The sequence below is a fragment of the Coturnix japonica genome, chromosome 2 (assembly GCF_001577835.2).
Source record: "Coturnix japonica isolate 7356 chromosome 2, Coturnix japonica 2.1, whole genome shotgun sequence".
Taxonomy (NCBI): Eukaryota; Metazoa; Chordata; class Aves; order Galliformes; family Phasianidae; genus Coturnix; species Coturnix japonica.
In genome coordinates, this window is record NC_029517.1 from 19558830 (window position 1) to 19580083 (window position 21254).

General features: G+C 37.7%; 1 long non-coding RNA gene across 3 annotated transcripts in view; it reads right to left on the reverse strand.

The window, feature by feature from the left end:
• Nucleotides 1-3871: 3871 nt before the first annotated feature.
• LOC107308997 overlaps nt 3872-21254 on the reverse strand; it is a 46480-nt gene continuing 29097 nt past the window's right edge. Inside the window, exons 1-3 of one of the 3 annotated variants that reach the window (XR_001553039.1) lie at nt 12544-12646; nt 5967-6082; nt 3872-4170 (exon numbers count right to left, since the gene is read on the reverse strand). This is a non-coding gene — a long non-coding RNA (uncharacterized LOC107308997). Of the gene's footprint in view, nt 4171-5966; nt 6083-7869; nt 7952-12543; nt 12647-21254 lie in introns of those variants that run through there. The other 2 variants (XR_001553041.2, XR_001553038.2) reach the window with 2 other exon arrangements.

Sequence of the window (21254 nt, forward strand, 5' to 3'; positions counted from 1 at the left end):
GTCTCCAGTGTGTGCAGCCCCAGTGAGATCAAGAAAGAACACATCAATAAAAAGCTGAAGAGAAAATTCAGAGATATGTGCGGCTTTTGGTCAGAAGACAGCAAATTGAGTTCTTTTGATTTGTACACAATATTAACCAAGATGAACCAAGATGATCTTGCACTTTATGTGCCCAATTCTTAGACATGTCACCATACTCAAGATATACTATGCAATGTCAGAATTTTTGTGCTTGACTAGATTAGATCTTTTCTAATCAGTACAAAATCACTGTAATTTAGAATAAGAGCATAAAGTCCTTGTTTGTGAATACAGCCACATTTTATTTTGAAACTTTAATCACTTTCCAAAAAGAACTGAAAATCACTCAAATATCTCTGCACTTGTAAATCATCTACAGTGCAAGTTACTTTGCTTTGCTCTTGCATTACACAGTGGAGAAAAATAATAGGAATTCCAGTTTTGTATCATTAGTTACAGAAGAGGGTAGATGCAACTGGATGGTCCACATAAATAGTATTATTTCCAAGGCTTGCTTTCTTGTCTAGATGTTCATTTCTGATCCAGGTTTCTTTTTATGAACTGAAAAGTCTCTTCCTGTTATGGTATCGTCGAGTTGTTGAAGCTATGGCTCATTTTAAAGCTGCACAGAATTTGTGGCAATTTAGTATCTCCTTTTCTATCGTTCTTATCATCTTTGAAAGTATAAAAGTGAAAAAATGAGACACTGTAAGTACAGATGATCAGTACAACCATCATAGTAGGTTGTCAAATCCCTTAATTCACAAATAGCAAGTGAAGAAAATTGCAGGACAGAAAAAATGGCTGTGTCTTCAATTAAAATATATTGAATCAATTACCTTCTATAAACGGAATGTTACTAACACTTGTGGGTGAAAACAAGTGACAAGAAGCTCTGCCTTTCTTGGCATTTTTTTATGTCTTGAGAACAATAATCAAGAATTTGAATTTGTGTTTGAATATTATAATGTGTGCCCCGGTGGCGCAAGTGGTAGGAATGCCGCGTTGCAACACCGGAGGCCCTGGGTTCGAATCCCCCCTGTGGCGCAAGTGGTAGAAGTGCCATTCCGCTACACAGAGGCTCAAATCCCGGGGGGTTGGACTCGATGATCTCTAAGGTCCCCTCCAACCCGCACAAGGCTATGATACTATGATTTTAAATGCAATGTAATGTACATTTAATTCTAAGTCTTTATTTCTTTACATTGTTTGTATTTATGCGTTAGTATACTTCCACTTACATTTTTGCATGGATTTATGTGTAAATAGTAAACAAATGGCAAACAGCACATTAGCAAATGGTTAAAGTTTAACATTCAGCATCTGTGATAATAACAACTGTCACTTCCAGAAGCTTTCTGAAGTTCTGCTGAGGTCACGACAGAAAATCTATTTCAAGCTCACTCAATGCCCGCTTTTCTCTGAAGGGAAAATAATATATTAATCCCAAATAGAAAGTTTAAGACATTCATTAGAGTACAGTTTAATTTGTGTCTTGCAAGGGACACGCTATTTCTAAAATGTACTGCAATGGTTTGCTAGGTCTATTGGACATTGGTCCCTTTCAATTTCTGCTCAAGAATTGGAGTGCCTGTAGTAATTAAAAGAGAACATTTTCTGGACCACTTCCTTATGATGTGTTTGAAACAGCAGAAATACAGCACTTCCTGAGTACTTCTGGCACTTTCCACTGCAGCATTAACTGAAGTGCAAGAAAGTGCAAAGGAAAGAGGATGAGTCCAGAGGTAGAAGACTAGGGAGGGACACAAAAGAAAGGGAAAGAGTTTATATCCAAATCAAATTGCATTTGAAGAATGCCCTCCTCTTCCTATCCATCTTGAAAGTATTTCTATTCTCACATCTCTGCCTTCCTAACTCTCAATTTCTCTTTCTACATTTATTAAGTGAAGAAATGCTTCTTAGACATAAACATGGAGAGTGAAATCACAAACCCTTTCAAACTCATGACAGAACTCCTACAGATGTAACTTGACCAGAATTTAGGTCACCCAAACACAGAATCACAGAGATAGGAAGGGAATCTGAAGGTTATCAAAAGCAACCCCCTGCTACAGCAGGCTCCCTGTAGTGGGTTACATAAGAAAGCATCCAGACAGGTCTTGAATATCTCCAGAGAGGAAGACTCCCAAGCCTGTCTGGGAGTGTGTTCCAGTGCTCTGTCACCCTCACAATAAGAAATTTTTCCTCACATTCAACTTTCCATGTTCCAGTTTGTGCTCATTATCACTAGTTCTGTCATGCGACACCTCATCATCTCTGTGGCCCTCTGCTGGATTCTCTAGAAATTCCATATTAGGAAAAAACCTTTTACAAAGGTTTTATGCATACCCCAGACCATCTTATAAGTGTGAGAGTCATGAATGTGACTATGTACCTACACAGCCCATCATCACACCCTCACACCCTCTTTTTAGTTTTGTTTGTGAAGAAGTATTTTGGTCTTATGCAAAAGCTATCTCCACTTCCTACATTCTTTCAGTGGACAAAGACATTATTTTATACAGCAAGGTGTTAGAGGTAGAAAATCAGAATTTTAATAAGACTGCTTTTTTTTTTTTTTCTTTTTTTTAAATAGAATATTAGATGTTCATAGGATAATCTTCCACAGAACTCCACGAGTCATTCTACCAAATAATTGATTTCACACAAGTAAAAAATTACCTAGCCTGGGGAACTGAAACTTTCTCAGCATTACTAGCTAGTGTGCTTTGAGGAAAACTGTTTGTAACTGATTATTTCTCAAAAACGTAGAAGATCTATCTACAAATGCCACCTGTGAACATATGCAATAAAAAGAAGAGCTATGAATAATACAGAGTGCTGAAACTGTTTTTATGAACTTGATCACAAAAACAGAAAAATCGCACACTGGAACATAAAAGATGTGGCAAAGAAAAGGTTGTACTATGAAGAGTAAACTGTTAATTTTCATTGAGAATTGCATCAGTACTTCTTCAATTGAAATACAGAATATAAACTACTTGATCAACAAATCTTCACTACTGCATAAAATATCTCTAGATGTTCTTATACACCTGAAGACAAAGAAAGCATTATTTTTATTTGTGAAGTAATAGTCTGAGAAGAGACAAAAATTGCTAAAAGTGGATGAACTGCTTTTACAGATAATAAATTTACTAAAAATGCAGCTTAGTGAAGGAACAAAATTAACTACAATTTTGGGCAAAGTTGGTGAATTGGTGACGTCCAAATGAATGAAGTAAATAAGAGAACTGAAAAAAAAAAAAAAAAAAAAAAGTGGAAAAATATTCTGCTTGCATTTTTTGAAAATTAAATGATTTCACTTTATTACTATTATTAAGCAGTCTAGATATGAAAATAAATATCTTCTCAGAAACTTATTCTTAAAGGAAATGAACGATAAAACAAATTATCTGATGCTAATGCAAAATGGAACATTGTTTCTTTTGGTTGTAAAGAAGAGACGTATTTGTCCACTGAAAAAAAATGTAGTATTTGAGTGTGGAGCAAAGAACTGCATAAGACTAAAATGTCCTATAAGCATTGATTACACAGCTAAAGGAACATTTATCATGATTAAATACAAAGTTTTCACAAACTGGCAAGCTTTAGGTTGTTAAGTTATTAGCATCCTTTTGTGATAATATACATATTTTATTAAACAGCGGACATTTCAGGATACAACAGAACACACTTAGCAAATGTTTTTTAACTACCTTTGCTACTGATTCTCACAGCACTATATGAAGTATCCTTCAGTACTCTGAAATCACATGTAAAAATACCCCTCATTAATTAAAGTAAATTAATTCACTGAAATGTGTTAGCTACTCAAACAATCTGGTTGTAAGAAGAGAAACTTTATTTTTTGCTAAGACATTTCTGTGTTTTCTCCATCATCTGTTTTCTTTCTCTTACAGAGAAGCGGGTTGTCTTCGACCTGTTCCCTTCCTTGACTTCCATTTCCACAAATGTAAGGTAATATTCATTTACTGAAGAGAAGTAAGTCATCAAGAATCTCCAAGTTCTTTTTGCTGTTCTGCAACTTGAGATCAATTGTAGGTGCACTGGAATCAATTTCTATCTATTTCATAGGGCATTGGATATGAGCCCATTCCTTGTACTGCACTGCACAGCTAGTGAGGCCTAGAATCAATTTGTTTATACAATTAATTTATGACATAAGGCAGAAACTTAGCTTTAATATTATTTTAACTACTACAGACACTATATAACTTCATAACCAAGGCTAAGTTATGCATAAGTAGATCACCAAAGGGAAAACGTGAAGGTACAGTTAGCTTTATCTAGTTTAGATTGACTCACAAGCATTGCAAGATATTAAGTATTAATCACTGCAGAAGAAAGGTCTCTTGAGTGGAAAAAGAGAAGTTTTTACAAAGAGTACTTTTGAATAAAATAAAGTTTGAATCAGCTGAGATGGATGCAGGTACTCTAAAATAGGGCGCTGCCAAACACTATAAGGACAAGCCTTATTTCCGCAAGTACAGTCAATATTTTTAAATTGATTTCTTACCAGCAGGCTGGTTTATACCAATTATAGACTTTTTTTTTTTTTTTTAATTTTTTTTTTAATAAGTAACATTAGTATAAGTCTGTATAAATTGTACAGATGGATTGCATAGAATGCTGGTATTTAAAACTCCACACAGATGATTAACAAAATTAAACTGGAGGAATTTTTTTGGAAAGTATTATGAGCTATCATCAAGCAAGCCCTTGATTTGAGCAATCATAGATTTTCTTCGACTTGACAGGTATCTATGTACTAGAAACACAGGAAGCAGCGACCTCTTTATATACCAGTGAAAACAACACTGGGAGGAAACCACGGAAAGTAATAACCTCTTAAAAACTCCATCCAGTACTAAGCAGTACTAGCAGAAGAGAGCCAGGAATCTGGCTCAATAATTTTCTAACATCCATGAGTAATATATCAAGACACCAGCACCTGTTCTGTTTCCAATTTCTGTGTCAAATGCTCCAGCAGCCTGATTTGATATCAACAACCCCAGAAAGTGGCTATCAACACAGGGATTAAGGGATTGTTTGGTTAAAGCTCTGTGCCTTTGTGTTGGGCAAAAAAAAAAAAAACAACAAAAAAGCAGTAGAGTGAAAGAGAAGTCATGAGGGAGATCCTGACAAGACAAGGGCAGATGCATCCATAATGGGAATGTGGGATGGAGACAGTCATAACATCATCAGCAAACTCTCCCTTGAGCAGTCTAGAAAATGAAGCAGTAATCACCTTCTTACTCCCTGATAACTGCAGTCCTGCTAGGAGCAGAGGTAGAACATAGTAAACAGTAAGGGCAGTGCTGGAAAATGTGCACAAGCAGGGATAGTTCTGGAATAGAATAAAAAATAAACAGTAGGGCCATTAATAGGGCCACCTATCCTGGACAGTTTTCTACCTCACTGCATATAGATACAGATTTAGTGGAGGGCAAGGAAAATGTTTCATTGGAAGGTTAAATTCCAAATGAAAACCTTATGGTGCTGCAGTCACCTGCGGCTGCTTTTAGCTGTCATGGTGTTCATCACCTGCTACACACACACAAGCGTTTTTACTCCTTAGGTAACTACAGTCAAAGTCTGGAAGTGTTCTGAGAAATGCAGTCTCTAAGTAATTGGATTTGGAAATATCCATGTTCTACCAGCCTCTTGAAACTCAATTCCCAGTACTGCACATGATCCACTTTAGTAATCAATGAAAAAAGAAAGAAGGATACAGTAATGTCTCCATAAGCAAGTATCTGGCATGAGTTCCTACATATATATGATATTCAGAAACTGTTCTTCAATCTATGTTCAGTTTGGTGACCTGTACTGCACTTTCTCATTTTGTAGTTCATAGATATTCAAGGGACATAGGTATCTATATACATCCAGGACAGACTGGAGGACATTTTGGCTCTCACCTGCAGTGAAACTCTGGTAGTTTTTCCCATTCCAGTTCATGAAAAACAAAACCTCTCTGTGAACCAAGCCAACACACAGCAGGCAATCAGTGGGAGAAATGATTCAGAATTGGACTCTGAAATACAACACCGATATAAATGCAGTCAGTGTTTTCTCCATTAGATTTGCGGTCAACAGATATTATGCTTTCTGAGGCTTCTGACACAGACCTGTTGTGTACAAACCTGCTGCTTCTCATCATGGCACAGATGGGGTTAAGGCCAAAAACTTTGCACAAACAAAATAACAAAGGAAGAAAGCACTTATTCATTTAAACACAAGGAGTCCAGACTGTGTATCAGGAATCATCGAAAGTGGTTCAGTGGTAGCTCAACTAACTTAGCAGCAGACAAACATTGTGTGAGCCAGACTCACCACACAGAAAGGCTCTGACCTATAGGGAAGATGACATACTGAAATGCTGTAGTAGCTCTTCAAAATAGTCAGCAAATGTTTGGCTGGAAATAGCCCTTCTGCTGTGAGACATTTAGACAAAAACGCATGGAGAGAGCATCACTTTTATGAGCTCCAGTAAAAACAGCTCTGCAGTCTTTCAATAGCAAGTTCCCTAGCAGCTTGCTTTAAAATTTGTTTTGTGCCTTTGTCTTAACGTCATCTTTCAGTCCATCATCTTCTTTCCTTGTCCGGGAAAGAAAATGTCAGTCACACAGATTTGCCTCCTTCTGACAGTGGTAGGAATCTTTATTCCTTTCCCTTCTGCTCTTCCTTCTGTCTTCAGATCTTCCTCCCTTCTGTTCTCATCCTTTCACACAGCCTTCTGTATACTGGCCTAATTTCTCTTTAGACTCCTCTTTCTACACTGTCTTAGTTTTGTAGTGTTGTTTTGTTGTGGTTTGGGTGGGCTTGTTTGTGTTTGTTTTTTCACACGTACTTTCCTTCTTTCTTCCTACTTTACTTTTTCTCCTAATTCTTTTAACTTCTCACCAGCTGTTTAATTTCAGCAAGTCAGGATCTTTTTTCCTGCCTTAGCCAGGGCTTTTTCCTACCTCCCCACATTTCTTCTCCTACCCAGGAATCTGTGGCTCACAGATAAGTTCCAGCTTTTGTTGGTATCCTAAGAGTTGCAACTCAGAAACTTCAGGCACTGCTGCTTGGTTGATTGGTTTTGTGGGGTTGTTGTTTTGGTTTGTAGCACATGTCAGCAAATTCTGTGCAACAGCTCTCTGGTTATTGATACTAGATGTGTGCAAATAACTGGTGATTAAGTTTACAGTGATATATATACTTAAGAATACATTCTAGGGTGCCATGACCATGCTAGTTTTTAGATTGAACCATTCTTGTACAGTACTGTAAGATGACATCATAAATCTGTTTTGAGCATGAAAATATTCATGTCTCAGTATTGATACTTGTTTCACAGTGGGTCCTGTGCCTCATACACTTAGAAAACACATTTCACTGTTTAAAGAAAAAGCAGTGAAAATGCCAGCAAACAGGCAAGTATTTGTCTGTATGATACACATCAGTAAACTCTGAATCTGACAACTACTTCTTTACTCAGTTACAGGATGGAAAGGGTAAGTAATTATATCCTCTACTTCAGAAGAAAAAAAAAATCACAGTGGAAAATTTGTCCAAAATAGCCAGCTGCTAGATTGAATATTATACTGCACTGTGTGTAAAAACTGTGAAAATAAGATCACTCCAAGTCTGAATGAAAAACGTAATATCTTAAATGTTTCCCTATTTTATTTTAAATATAGTAATCCTATTTCTCTTACAAACCATGGAAATGATTTTAGATTATTATTATTAGTAGTAGTAGTATTTTAGAGAAGACAGATCAGTTTACTCAAATCTCTGATTTTGAAGAAAATACCCAAGACAATTGTATGGTACCTCAGTAGGAAAATGGCAAAGTCCTCCGGAAAATAAATAAATAATATTCCTGTCAGCTGTTCCTATTGAGAAACACAGGAACAGCTTACCGTGCATATGACACTCTTCCTTGCATGTCTGTTAAAAAATAAATAAATAATAATCAGATGTATAGGTCTCCAAATCCAAAGGCAAGCAGCATGTTATCTTCTGCAGATGGCTACTCAATCAGCAGGGCACCTCCAAACATTTGAGGCTTACACCTGCTTCAGCTATTGCTACACATGAAGGTTACAGTGCCCATGCTGTCCATTTCCCCTAAGAAGCCAGTCCCCACTAAATTCAACCTATCAAGTGACACATTTTCAGGTCTCCCGCATGGCCAAAGTGACTTTCTCATGGATGTACAGCATATATGTCACTAATAACTGAGGCATCTAAAGTATGATCAGTTCTGCCTCAGTGAAGTTTCCTAATTCTCCAAAGCTTCAGCTTTGCTTCATAAGCCATCACAGAAGCCTTGCCCTTGGAGGAATGCAGTCCTTCCAACTCTAGATGCTTCTGAAGTAAGAATCAGATTTAACCACTGAAAGGGTCTGCTGTTATAGAGTTTGTGACTCTTCAATGCAAAGGAAGAGAATCGGCAACAGGGAGGAAAGGGATCTCTCAGAAGAAACATATTAGGATAGATTAAATAAGATCACGAAAGTGATGTTGGGCATAATGGGGTCCACAATGAGAGATGCATGGATGGATATGACATGGGAAGAGATTGAATCAAGCTCAGGTAAGGGAAAGATGAAGAGAGTTCTGACTACAAAACAGAAGCAGTGTACAAATGGAAAAATCAAATACAGAACGCAGCAAAAGAATGCCTTAACTTCATTCCCTAGACCTTAATACATTAACCAATGTGACAGATTCTTATCAGCTTCATAAATCTCTTTCGTGAAGTTCACTCTAGTACTTACAATGTAATTGTTATTGCAGATTAATCTTGTATTTCCTCATTAATCAAAGTAATTCTAGGTAACAACATATCCATTCTAAAATAATGAAATGTCATGTCCCCATTTTCTTTTCTAAATAACAAACTAGTTCATTGCACCTATTCTGCATATTGGGGCAGCTTCTCTATATCAACATACCAACAATAGAATTCACTTAGGACTTCTTTTTTACTCTACTGTAGCTTTTGCAAAGCTAAAAATCTTCCAGACACAACAGAGTATATTTTAAACTCACAGTCCATCATAGTAATGGAGGAATTATTTGCAGGCCCCATCCCAAAACAGAGTACTTAAATCTCAGTGTTAGAAACAGATGTATCTTTACCATTAATATAAAGGCATTTCTACCAGGAGCATCCCACACCATGATTGTTCTCAATAAGTTCTCAACTGATATGGGAACTTTCCTGGAAAGTAAAACTTTGAGCTGGTTCTCCCACAGAGATGTAGGACATGCACTCCTATTAGTCTGGTGTGTCCTAAAAATATTCCATTGCTTATTTCATTAACTAAGCAGACACACACACACACAAAATGTCACTACCGCATCAACTTTCAATCAAAAGGATACTGGTAGTTTGAAGATGATCAAAAACCACAGAATCACAGGATTATCAAGGTTGGAAAAGACCTAGAAGATCATCTAGTCCAACCATTACCAATACTTCCAGGCTAAATCATATTCCTCAGCACCGCATCCAAGCGTTTCTTGAACACTCCCATGGTCGGTGACTCCACCACCTCCCTGGGCAGTGCATTCCAAAAGACTTCTACTTGGCCTTACCCAACCCCAGGTAATTATTATTTGTTTCATTGAAATTGACATATCATAAATGATAGCTTTCTAGATACAATACTATGATGATCAGTTTCAGTCAGTAAGTTCAATGTTTCATGCAGTAAGTTCAATGGGATCAGCCCAGCTTCACAACTAGACACTATCAGATCATGAGGGAAGGACCAGGGGAGACTCTTCATCCTGTTAACTCTCAACTGATCAGATAGATAAGTTGAGTGCATTCTGTAGGCAGAAGTAGGTCCTCTGCTATGCTCTCACCTCACAAGATATGATGGTTTTGGTCAAAAAACCCGCACAACTACAGTATCAGATCAAGTCAGAACTAACAGAATCCCTCAGAGGAAAGTTTATCTCAGCCCAATTATGTGAAGACCGCATTTCCTGGACAACAGCAGAGAAAGATGGTATCTGTGTTTCTCTCCACATATATGTATGTTGAGCAATGCATTTCATGCTGATCATCAAAGGATATAGCACATTCTAAACATCAAGGTATGAACTCAAATTCAATATGAATAAAGGCTACAACTCCTTTTCCTCCTGAGCCAATCACTGCTTTCTACTGTCTACTGTAATTCAGCTACTGCAATTTCTCTTTAAATTGATGTTTTCCTATTACTTTTACCTCTTTCAGAAAGGAAATTTGCCATAGGAAAATTTTTACTTTAGTAAGCTCATGTCATGTTTTCTCTACATGTTTGCAATTCTATCCCACAGCCAATAGAATTGCAAAAGTTCTTCCTCAGTGTTTGAAAAATTCTCTTGGGCCACATGAATGTCAGAGAGTGCCATTTTTTCCACACAGAGGATGTCATTGATGCATCTTTACCTAATGCACACTTCCACTTGCGATGCCGTTTCATCACCCTGCCCCTCTGCTGCCATCTGTCACATGGCAACAAAATATAATGGAATACTGGTGGGAAGGTTCAATCTCTACTGCCATACCACCAGTATCTGTCTCCAGCGTTGTGGGCCAACATAACAAAATAGCAGACATTTCTGTAGCAACCCTCATATAATTACATTATTTATTATTTTTATTATATATATTATTATATCGTATAATTACAAGATATGCTTTTTTTTTTTTTTTTTTCCCCCTCAGATGTATGCATACCAGAAAATAAAATTATGTGGAAATATTTGCATATGCTCTGAAAGCCTAGCAGAGACAGAAGACCGAGTTGGGACAAAGCACTAATTAGCAGTCCAAGTCCTTTTCAAAACGATTCTTATTACATTATTGTGAAAGATCTGAGAAATGCATTTTGAGGTTTGAAACAGAATGCTGTTGGGAACATTAATATCCATGAGGCCCTGTTCTGTTCATGTCTCAAGTTTCCAGGGAGTTAATTCCTCAGGAATTCTGAAGGTTGACTCTTCTATTTTTCTTCACAGGAAAATTATCTACCCGGCTGTTCTAAACAGATGTTTGGTAATGTACAAAATGATCTTTTTGACAACAGAAAATACTTCCAAAAGCAAGTTTCATAAACAGCTACTAATACGGTCCTACAGTAAACCTCCCACCATCCAGATGTCCAGATGTCATGTGGTTCGCTTCCCTGTGAATTCACTCAAGAAATCCTGCAAATAATATTGGGCTTACCAATTATCACTACGTTCCTTCATAAGTAACAAACCATAGGTGTAAAATAATGAAGATTTTGCTATATACCAGTAAGCAGATCTCTAAGTTAATAAAATTATAATAAATAGAGAAGTGTGTAAGATCAGAACTCAAATTTATTCTTCCCCATTTTCATATGGATTTAGAGGAAATCTACAAATTCAGCCATCACATATTAGGTTATGCAAAAAAAATATTTTTTTTTCTATGATGCAAACTGTATTAATTTAACATATAGAACCTTATTTAAAAACAAAACAAAAAAAAAAAACCTTTATAACATTTTTCCTACTATTTTCATGAATACTCTGGAACATAGTCCCAGTGTATAAAGTGATGAACAAACAAGACTTTAAATGGAATACTAATTTCCACAGATGTCATTTTCTTGTAATTCAAATATAAGTTTTTCACATGAGGCTTATTAGCTATGTTTTAATCTGCATTAGTCTGGTTAAAATACCCAATTTCCTTTTTTTTCTTCCTGCAATCCTACTAGGCTTTCTTTAGCCATTAGCAATAGTAATAGCAATTAGCAACACTACTTCCAGCACTGTCATTTCAGGCTAAGCTGTGCAGGCTTCACGTTTAATGATTCCAAGCATAACTACAAAGGCATGAAATAGAAAATACAATAATCACTAAGGAATGGCAGCCTCTATCTAATAGTCAATTCTAAATTTTACGTGTCCAGTTCTGGACTGTTTCAGCTCTATTTGGCTCATAAATGTAAAGCACGAGGAAAGCAAGCATTTCACTTTCTGTGCCTTCAGCACTGGGAAAGTTAGGAAATATATCTGTAGCCTTTGTATTTACTTACCAGCATCCACCAGTCCCAGAAAGTCCCCAGCAATACCTCCCAATCGGGTCACCATCACCAGTGCTACAAGTTTTAGTGAAGACATTCACACTGTGTACCTGCATTGGGTGTAGGTGGAAGTCCACTGGTAGCAGAGAGGCTACAGGTGTGGCCCCCACGAGGAGAAACTGAGGCTTCTCCATGCAGACACTCTATCTCATACAGCCCCTCTGCAAAACACAGCTGGTATGTCAGCCAAACTGGGGCACAACTTCCAAAGCATAAAGAAAGGGCAGAAAACACTGAAAGAGGAAGTGCTCAGTGATGAAACAATTGTTCCCGAAGGGACTGCAGCCCATAGAAGATTTAGAATCATAGAATAATAAAGGTTAGAGGAAGACCTCTAAGACTGTCTAGTCCCACTGTCCACCTACAACTATTATTGTTCACTAACCTGATTTCCTATGTACCACAAACTTGTGATGGATCAGATGAAAAGAACAAGGAGCAGTAGAAATAAATGTTACGTTCTGACTGCAGCCATCCTGCCTGCTTGTTGCATCACTGAAAAGATGTCCCAAGTAATGAGTCCTAATCACAGTAAGATTCCTAATTGCTACAATTACTACACAGGTGGCCATGGTTATCACACACTGATTGCCAACCTGAAAATATTTAAGAAGCTTTTTAGTCAAAACCTTCTTCAGTCATCCCCTTGGTTTCTAGCTGAAAGGTAAATTCTGTTAAAAGAATTGTTTTAATTTTGGACACACATGGCATGCAAATAATAAAAGCTTTTTGCTCAAGTTGGAAAATTACATTGGTTTTCAGTCATGTTATCAGTTCTAAATGTTTGTCCTACTTAGAAAGGACTGAGGACTTAGCTTTGGAAATAATAAATTCAATATCTGTGGCTATGTTACCCCTATGCCTTTGGCCATTTCTTGTAGTAATACTAGCACATGCATACACACGTGCACATACACCCACACACACAGAATGGGAGACAGACTCTTTGCCTTGCCAAGTCTTCTTTTCATCATTCTGACACAACAGAGTAGACTGACACCAAACCAAGCTGTATCAGTTAAAAAAAAAAAAAAAAATAAGGAAAAAAAGACAAATTTACTGGGGAATAGTGATCAGCAGAGGGGTCTGGCTAAGAAAAAAGGAATTGTTGGGTTCCTGGAAACTGCTCTCTTACAAAGCATCCAAGAGAGCATTTCCCAAGTGTAGGAAATGGCAGGCTGCTCCCAAAACCCCACTCCTCACACCTGCTGCTAAAACAATCATGTTTTCCAGCTGCTCTTGTGGCTGGCAACTTTAGCACACTTTAGAAAGGTTTTAAGGCCCAGTGCAAGGAAAGACCTATATGCATAATGTCCTCTGCCTGTTCAAAAGAGGAGCTGAGACTTCTTGAAGGTGCAGATAAATCAGGCCTAATACATAACGTGAACTCTAGTAGACACCCTAGCCTCAGTGCATATCATTTGGATAAACACTGCTTTTTTGTTCCAGCCAGTCTAGATAGCTGTATGCATCAGTGGAGATGGAACCTTTGAGAACAAGCTCATCAGAGGACAGCTGGTCTGTGCCAGCATTTGAAATGCTAGCAAATGCTAAGCACAGTTTGCTGGTAGGATCTCCCAAAATCAGGGAAACGAAGTGTACAGTCTTCTCAGCCATCACCACTCTGAAAGTTTGTCAGGATCTATTGAGACAATACAAGGCTGAAGGGGAGAGTTCCCATTCCCAGTGATGAGATACTGTCACCACTGTGAGCCAGAGTCAAAACTGCAATCCATAGAGTGGTGCTGTGTGAATTCTCCATTGAATAAATAGCATAGCTCTCAGCAGGTAAAATAATGTTAACTCTCTTTTGGGCTAGGTAAGGAACAGTCCCTCTGGATTTCCTGGAACACAGACAATCCATCAATTCTGGCTGCCACATCACAACACTGACTAAGCCGAAGGCTCAAACTCACAAGGTGAGGCCAGAGATGACAACATTTCTCTTGTAACACGATAACATCAAGTCCCTTTACCAGTTTGAAGACCGTGGAGCACATTGCCAATCATGGCTGGACTTTGCTACCACAACCACTAGATAGTCCAGATTTGATGCCTTCTCACTTCCACCTGTTTGGGCTGATGAAAGATGCGTTTTTCCAAGCAACAGCACCGTCATAGCAACTGTGATAAAGAGGGTCAGCTTTGCTGGGACAGATCTTCATGAGCGCAGCATGCAGTTTATTGTTCTTTGCTAACAACACATTGCTAACAGTGGTGATTATTACTGAAAAAACAGGCTGTTTTGTTTTGTTTTGGTGGTGTTTTTTTTTGTTTGTTTGTTTTTTGTTTTTGTTTTTTTTTTTGTAGCTGAGAATTTGCTCTATCAAATAGTGTTATTGTGCTCTTTGTATCTGTTGAACATTCCATGGAAGAGCTGGGTTTTCAGTGGGGCTTCTTGTGTGTGTAGGTGTGACTGTTCTCCATATCAGCCTGAGCTGTTGCATTTTTCTGTTGCATAACGATGGAGAAAGACCTAGTGAGCTTTTTCTGCTTTGTAACACAATGAGTCACACTGAGAAGAATCAGTTATTTATCTGAGTAACAGGAATAAAGAGAAAACAGTAATCTCATCAGTTAAGTATATTATTAGTATCCCGTCAAAAACACTGTGAATAAAGCCATTTCCTAGGGAGAGTTTTCTTCTCTCACTTCCTCTGTTGTGAGATGCAAAAGCCCATTGCAAGAAGCCAGAGCTCCATCTACCTCCAAGTGGGAGCTACACATTATCCATGGTGGGTCATCTTTACAGAGAGGTAAGATATATAGAGATGCTTTGAGTGTTTATACAGATACTCCCAACAAACAACTCTACAGTTAAATTTTGTTTTTTGAGCATCCTAAGTGTGTATTGGCATCACTGTGCTTATAGCACATTAAGCTCATCTATGCAGCAGGCAATGCCTTAGGGATAACAACAGTTTTCCACTGATGATATACACAATGCTTATTAACCAAAGCTGTCTTCTCTGGGATACAAAATAATAACAACAACAATAAAACCTCCATAACTGCAATATTCTCTGTATTTCCTAATCAATTCAACCAACTACTTTTCCACTTTTTTGAGTCAAAGGTGCAGTACCATTCCCTTTTCTTTCTTTATGTTTGATTATTTTTATACTGCTTTCCCAAAACTTATTGACAACATGCTGACAGTGGAGAATACTCAACACCTCACACAGACACTGCTAGCATGTGTTTGAGAACACACTTGTTTTCCGAGTTGCCTTCAGTGAATTTACAGTCCGATATACTGAGCACAAACAACAATCTGCTGCCTAGCAGCAGGAGACCTCAAATATCCTTCCTTCTGAGCAATATCTAAAAGTAGATAACTCCTGCACTTTCAGGTTCTTTTTGTTACAGGCTGAAGAGGAGAGCAGGCTGGCAATGCCCATGCAGAGACAGAAAGAATTAGCTAAACTGCAGAAAGAACTCTGAAATCAAAGTTCATAATCTGGCTAATTTACAAAGATGGGTTGAAAGGAAGAGACTGTGATTTTTTTATTTGTTTGTTTATATTTTTTGTCCTTGTGTGTGTCTACTGGGGGGCGGGGGAGAGAGGGAAATGTTTGTTTTTCTTATTTTGTTTAGATAAATCTGACTATGTCAGTGCATCAGAGAGGGCTTTACATTTGAGGGCCCAGTGCTCCCACCTCTCCGAAGCACAGGTCCCAATGCAGTATTACAAAGACTCAGACTAGAGGAACAATCCCACTCTTCCCAGAGACCCAGAGCTCCACACTGGGGCTTGCAGCAGCACAGGATCCTGCTGACTTCAGGGCTCAAGGTACATTAAGGCAAGTATGCGAGACTGAAAGCAGGTTTGGTTGCCCACAAAGGCAAAACCTCTCAGTGAATACTTGAAAGCTTTTGCTTCACTGATCTTGGTACTTAAGTTACTACCAGAATAGTTAGCATGCAAACTCTTACTTTACGTAACTATTCTTAGCTCTTTTTTCCTGAAGTCAACCTAATTCAACCACTGAAACTACCCTATCACTTTTCTGATAGCAAATTAGCCATGTTCATACAAATTAGCAGTAATTAGCAGCAGACACTACTAGCAACGTAATGAGATTTGATTTCTCTTTTGGTGACGGAAGAAAATTGGATCCAAGAAGCTATATTTTAAAGGCAAGTTTAAAAGAGCACCAAGCTGAGGTAGTAGGCATCAGTGTAGAATTTTCTTTGTGGCTATTTTGCTCTAGTTCCACCCAAATGTGAACAGAAAGATTTCAGACCAACTTCAGATAACTGATCCTCTTCAAGGAAACTTCTGAAGTTCAGAGCTGAAACACTAGTAGAGTTTGGTACAAATCCTTAGTTGTTTACAATGTGTAATTTGCCCATAAAGAATAAGGAGGGACAGAAATATAATGAGAAGCAGAGATGTTTATATCTTAATGGGGCAACAAATACTTAAAATGTTATTATCTCCTTCTTGGCATCTTGTACTCTCCTTACAGGAAATGAGACAGCAAAAAGTAAAAATACAAATAAAATGTAAAAGATGGTTGAAAGACTTGGTAACCAAGAATGCTTAACAGAACTGCAAAAGCCTGAAAACTTCACAAGTATCTATAGGAAAGGATACTTGTGCTGCTGGTTACAGGCTTAGCAAACACTGGAGCTCAAACTGGGGATTTTTTATTTGATTTCCAAAGGGTAGGAGGTTAGTGTTCATTAAGGCAGCAATACCTAAAATCACCTTAATTTTGAGCTGGCTGAAGTTCTGTTAGCTTGAACTGACCATTAAGTTATTGTTTAGACCAAACACAAGGCTTCAGTTTCTTGGTCAACTCAGTCATGGGGTTTTGCAACATGTAGGAAAATCTCAGTTGTGAACAGTGCCAAACAGCAGTTGTAGGGACAGGGTGGAATCTCATCCATCTTTTTTTAAAAGCGTAAAAGAAAATGAAGAGATGAATGAGAAGTCAGCTACAAAATTACAAAAACATTAAATGAGAAACATCTTTTTTTTTTTTTTCCCCACTGTGCTTTTCCATTTTTTTCCCATTCCTGAACTTAAGTTTGTATCTGAAGACCCGTGAGCTGAGTGATGGGTGCTCTGAAGTCCATCAGACCAGGGCCAGAAGCAAATCTCTGTTCAGACTTTTCAAACTTTTTTTTTCTGAACACAAAATACTAAAGAAAGAAGTAAAGAAAGGCACATGCTGTGCAGGGTAATTTAAACAGAATGTTACAAGGCAAAAAAAAAAAAAAAAAAAAAAAAAAAAAAAGGAATTTCTATCATATTTGATATTCTGACATTTCAATGTTTGTTTTTGTCCCAGATCTGAATGCAGAAGTTTAAATTTAGAGACTTGTGGGAGAAGCAAATTCTTTATGTCCCCTCAAAGAGCCATTTCCAAAATGAATCAGAATATTTTCTTTCAAAACTGTCAGAGCATTCTGAAATGATATATATGCACACTTAGAATGTACTATATAAAAGAGAAATATAAAAGAGATTTAAACATTATCAAAACAAGATACTTGAAGGCTTTTCACTGAAAATTGTTAAAAAAACAAAAAACAAACAAAAAAAAAAAACCTTAGTATTTCAAAGGAACTGCTCATTTGGATGCAAACTTTTTCCTTTGGAAAACAAAAAAAAACCACAAAAACTTATCTAGTTCTACGTACAAGTCAGCAAGGGAGATCTTATTTCCATATCTACAATTTGACAGAGCTAAATTGTCATTCTCTGAACAATCTTGGTTTTGTAATCTATTCTGTGCATATAGTCCTTCTTACCTGGGGATCCTGAAACATTTTGCACAGATGACAGATGGGAGTCTGTCACATCAGCACTGACATGAAAAAGAGCACCCTGTTTTACAGTAGGAGTCTCAACCCACAGTGAGTTGCATGATATACATGATGGTTCCTTTCCAGGCTTTGAATGGGAGCAGAATGCGTCCCTTGTCAGGAAATCCAGCAAAGCACATGCCATATGTACAGGGTGGACCCTGTATGGATGTAGATGGATAACTCCAATCTTTGTTATCATGACTGCAATTTAAACTGAAATAGATCTGAGGAAAGTTGCCTGGACAGTAAAATTGGATAATTTGATTCCAGTTCACTTCCCTGTTTACTTGTATATTGTCTATATATGTCACTCCAAAAGTATTTCCTTTTTTTTTTCCATGGAAATTACAACAGATAAAATGAGCACAATAACACTATTCAATAGTGTAAAATCTCAGCTGCAATACACAGTCTTTCAACATAGTAATTACCTTTCGCTATGCATTCTTACCAATGACGAACAAGAGTCTGCATGCTCTACTCATAAAAATCTGTGTCAGTGGAAGTGGTCTACTGTTGCTGTCACTGTGCTCGCATCCACTGTTTGGTCTCCATAAATGTTCAGCGAGCATCAATGAACATCAGCGTGTGCAATTTTTTCCACAGGGAGGAATTCAGTTCACAATTTTGCTTCACACACACTTCCTTGTTAGATGCCATTTTGTCAGACTGCCATTCTTCTGCCATCTGTCACTTGATAACGAAGTAGTAGCAGGGAAAGGTTCAGCCTCTACAGCCATACCACCAACATCTCCCTGTGATGATATTAGCCAATATAATAAAATAGGAGGCATTACTTTCAGAGCAGCCCTTATTATTTACACAAGACTGTGCTAGAGCTATAGCTTTAAAGAGCCCCTATCATAATTTACATGATAAAAGAAGGGGGGGAAAAATGTGGAGATGTCATGTTTCAGAAATACTGTGGGATGGGTAGAAAAGAACTCAAATGATCCACTTGGGGATTTTTCATGTCTCTCTGTCCAGGGATCAGCATGACATTAAAAAAGGGAGCTCCCAAAGTCCTGCCTTGGCTTCTCTACCTTTTTTTGTTTGTTTGTTTGTTTGTTTTCCCCTCACAAATTAATTCTTGAATAAAATTTTGACATTAAAATAACACTCAGGATCAGTGCTCTTTCTCCCTCCTGTCTGGAGCTCAGGGCCCCATCACAAGGACATGCCCATTGTGGTGACAAGTGAAATCATTCCTCTGCATCATATAGTCCTTAAAAATGTTACTTATGGTCCAATACCGGTCCCTGTAAATATCTACTAACTCTCCCCATTTTCCTTAGGTGAGAGAAAAAATATCCTTGCCCTTGCCTTCAGAGATCTGTAGCATAAGATTTAAAGGGTATCTCCTTATGAGACCACCAGACTTCATCCATTTTTCTTCATAACTGACAACAAAGCAGTCCACCTATGACCTTATAGTAAGCAAATATTTGATCAATATTCAATAAAGGTGATATTAGGGAGGTACAGAAGAGAATTCCACCATTGGAAATGGGTATTCCCTTCTTAAGCAGATGAAGGCAGATTTACAAAAAATTGAGATTCCTCCTGTTGCTAGAAAACTTCATTGTGTCTAATCCAAACTTAATCCAGAAAACAGAATCCATCACTTCTGTCTTTTCTACTGCTCTTCTATTGTAACATTCATGTCATTTTCCAAATTGACAAAGTTTGCCGACAAGGTTGATTCATTGCAGTTGGAGATGTTTGGACCTGCTGCAGTCCAGGCTGCTTATCTAGAAAAAAAATCCTTTGCCTGTCCTACTTGTCAAGCTTTCTCTAGTCTTTCATAGAGAAGGTGTTCCATTTCCTCTAAGGCCACAACAGTGTGCCTATATTTCTACATAGTCATCTGAGTCCTTGTTGGGCAGAAACCTTGACCGTGCTGAAGAGGGTTTTGGTGTCATCAGTGCTTCACTCCAGGTTTCTGTTACTTCCATTGTAGCCTGACACCTTCTTGTCACAGCTGCAGCAAACAATAGCTATGTACTTGCATAGCTGAGCATTATGCTGTCACTCAGCAAGAAACTATATTCAATGTTAGCTAGTGCTTTTTGGTGCCAAAAATAAAAGTGTCTTCTGTATGGATTAGTTAGTGATAAATGATCTTCGGTTAGTGTATTTAATTGTCTGGAGCCTGCAAACCATTCTCTCTCTCACACACACAAAAAAACTGCTTGAAACCAAATCAGCCTGAAAAGATCTTTTCCTTTAAATTACAGTGGCACTCAGTCTTTCTCAGATATTGTAGCTCAAGTGAATTACTGGAAAGATTGGATATTGAGAACAAAAGAAAAATGATTGGTGAAAATAGAGGCTGATAGGATAGAAATAAAAACCTTCCAGTGGGGAGGCCTGAGCATAACTGCATGTCTTTGCATATTTCCCCAAGGAAGGAGGTAACAAATGGTTTTGGCAGGAGGGAGACATTTTAAGGCAGCAAAATAAAAGGGTCATGTATCAAACCAAATTGCGTTGGCTTTGAGATGTATTAAATCTTTACATGATCTTGTTTTTCTTTGCAAAGCATCTTTTCTCCTGAAAGAAGCTGAAGATTCTACACTGAGTTTCCTTTGATAGTAATTATACCCTGCATACTTTTGCATTTCTGCCTGTGTGTATTTTGAATAAGATAACATCACTACAACATATAAAAAAATAAAGCTTCAGTTTGAAGAAACATTAGGGTTGCAAAGACTGTAAAATCAAGGAATTCAAAATTATGAGATGCTGAAATTCTGGTTGCTGTACCTAATTGAAATGCTCCAAATAAAGCATAGGAAATTACTTTTAATTGCATACTCACGTATACCCTCAACCCTACAATTTCTTTGCCTCATACAGTGAATGAAATGTTTTCCACCAATGGATAGCTTTAGCATCTGGCTAAAATATCACAGAAGTGGAATTGCTCTGGGGTGGTATGAGGCCCACTGTGGGAGTCAAATAGACAGATCTAAAATGCAAAATTCATAGGGGGAAACAAAATAACAATCGTATTGAGAATATTGAGAATGAAGGAAAGAAGTGAAGAAAGAACAGAGAAAAATGGCAGAAAGGAAAAGAAACAATGTCTGTGGTAGGGAGTTCTCTGTTACAGAGAACCACTTGCTTGTTTGTGAGAATTGAGAGGGATTCACACAGCTGTAAAGCTGCAGTTAACTGCTGAATGACTGAAGACAATCCTGGAATCGGCAAAAAGAAGAAATAGAGTTTCTCAAAACACTTGTGCTTTTACATCTACAATTTTCACTTTTGTTT